This window comes from Abrus precatorius, unplaced genomic scaffold, assembly GCF_003935025.1.
Source record: "Abrus precatorius isolate BTA unplaced genomic scaffold, Abrus_2018 Scaffold3, whole genome shotgun sequence".
Classification (NCBI taxonomy): domain Eukaryota; kingdom Viridiplantae; phylum Streptophyta; class Magnoliopsida; order Fabales; family Fabaceae; genus Abrus; species Abrus precatorius.
Window position 1 is genome coordinate 7,534,604 of NW_020874373.1, and position 2,687 is coordinate 7,537,290.

Here is a 2,687-nt window from a genome sequence, read left to right on the forward strand (position 1 = left end):
GTTGAGCAGATAAATTGGCGCCAAATGCATTTGTAGTGACATATTTATGAAGAAAGACACTTTCCCTAATCTTCTGAATAAAGAAATACTGAAGAAACAAATGTTCTAAGAAGCTTTGATGAAGGAAGTTCATTGGGGAGGAAAAGTTTTGACAAATTCATAGCGTTTGACAGCATTCTATCCTACTTCTTTAGCAAATATCATCATCAAACAGAGAAAACGTAAAGGTACACATATATTTCAACATTTTTTTAATTTAAGATTACTGGAATCATTATTTATCATGTTTATTGTAATGTTATAGGAGTATACAAATAGTCACAAAGATGGATGTCGTAAGGAAACCAAGTGTCGGGTTAGAGTTTGAGAGTCTTGAACAAGTATGGAAATTTTGGTGTGAATATGGAAAGCTAACAGGATTTGGAGTGAGAAAACAATACTTTAACAAGCGAAAGGGGGATAATGTTATTACGGGTTGTAGATATGTTTATTGAAAGAGGGACATCGAAAAAAAGAATAGCATTATCTTTGGCAAACAATAATAAATATGTTATTCATCAATTTGTTGAAGAGCATAATCACCCATTACAATTGCCAGAAACAACACACATGCTTGCTTCTCATCGTAATATAACTACTGTCCAAGCTCATGAAATTGATTTGGCTGAGGCATCCAGATTGTGACAAAAGGCATCATTTTAACTAATGAGCACACTTGCCGGACACCAAGCTAATGTTGGGTATACTTGCTTAGACGCAAAAAATTACTTGAAGGCAAAGAGACAAAGGGGAATGGTATACAGAGAAGTCGGTGTCTAATGCAATATTTCCAGCAAAAATTAGTAGACAACCCATCTTTTTTTCATGCGTACCAAATGGATGCGGAGGAGCAAATCACAAATGTCGTTTGAGCGGATGCAAAAATGGTAATTGATTATGGATTTTTTGGTGAAGTTGTATCACTAGACACTACATATTGCACAAATAATGCCAATAGACCTCTAGAATTGTTTTCCGATTTTAACCATTATAGAGACGTTGTTATCTTTGGAGCAGCCTTATTGTATGATGAAACACCTGAATCATTTCAATGGTTGTTCGAGACGCTCTTGGAAGCACACAACAACAAAAAATCTCAAACTCTTTTTACAGACCAAGAACAAGCAATGGCAAAGGCACTTGTCCAAGTAATGCCTGAGACACATCATGCTTTATGCACGTGGCACTTAATTCAAAATGGAATAAAGCATTTGGGGAATTTGATGAAATGAGGGAGTTATTTCTTAAGAGATTTGAAACGATGCATATATGACTTTGATACTTCAATTGACTTTGAGAAGGCTTAGATAAGGTTGATTACAGAATATAATGTTCAAGAACATACTTGGATTACTTCACTGTATGCTATAAAGGAGAAATGGGCATCATGTTATCTCAAGGATTATTTAACCCTTAGAATGCATAGCACTCAGTTAAGTGAAAGTTTAAATTCTGACTTCAAGGCATGTATGAAACCTGGTGTTGACATCAAGCAATTCTTTAAACACTTTGAATAGGTAGTTGAAGACAAACGTTACAACAAGCTCAAGTGTGAGTATGACTCTCGTCACAAACTAGCCATGTTGCGATATGAGGTATCACCAATACTAATACAAATTGCCAAGGTTTACACACATGTAGTGTATAATTTATTTCAACAAGAGTTTGCTCAATTCTTAGCTTGTTGCATATCGCAAAGGATTGAAACTCCTCCTTTGATTGAATATGCAATTACTAAATTTAATCAACAAAGATCATGGACAGTTACATTTGATCGTTCCTCAACTACTATCAATTGCTCTTGTAAAAAGTTTGAAACATTTGGTATACTTTGTTGTCATGATTTGAAAGTGTTTGAAGCCAATGATATAAAGGTTGTTCCTGACAAATACATACTAAAGAGATGGACAACACAAGGACGTTGTGGTGTTATTAACAATGTAAAAGGGATACCAATGGAAGGAGATCCTAAACTGAGTACTACACGCAGATACCGACACCTAGCATGTAAAATGATTAGGTTAGCCTCTGAAGTTTCTAGTTCACAAGAATATTGTCAATTAGTGAATGATAGTATTAATACTTTAATTAGTCAAATCACAAAGCTTCACTTACAACCACAAGATAATGACAACAATAACAATGATGGTGTTGATAAAGTCAATATTCATGGTATACAACCTAAGGGATTCAAGCATAGACCTATTACTAAGAGGAAAGGGTGTAAAAGATTCAAAAGTTAGGTTGAGCTATAAGCAAAAAAGAAAAAGAACAAAAGTCCAACTTTGGTCAATCAGCATCTCAGGTACTTTGTTATAATGACTTTTATTGTCCATTAATGCATTTATTTTTACTTCTTTGTTGTAACCATATCATAAATTTCACTGTCCTTAAATGTTTAAGGAATATCAACCAATGCTCTATGATTCATTTCAAGTATATTGTTCAGCACCTCCATATTTTGATCCCATTCAAACATTAGTCAATCAATTAAGTTTCACAGATTTGTTGAAGGTAAGACTATTCAACTTCCATCCATTCTTGTTTTCTTTCATCCATTCTTGTTCATTATGTGTCTTCTTATATCTTTTTTAATTTTGTAGGAACAACTTGATGATACCAATACTTCAATCCTTGATCAAATTTGA

At 33.9% G+C, this 2,687-nt stretch overlaps 1 pseudogene; it reads left to right on the forward strand.

Annotated features, from left to right (window-relative positions):
• The first annotated feature begins 462 nt into the window (after positions 1-462).
• Positions 463-2,687, forward strand: LOC113862086 (annotated as a pseudogene).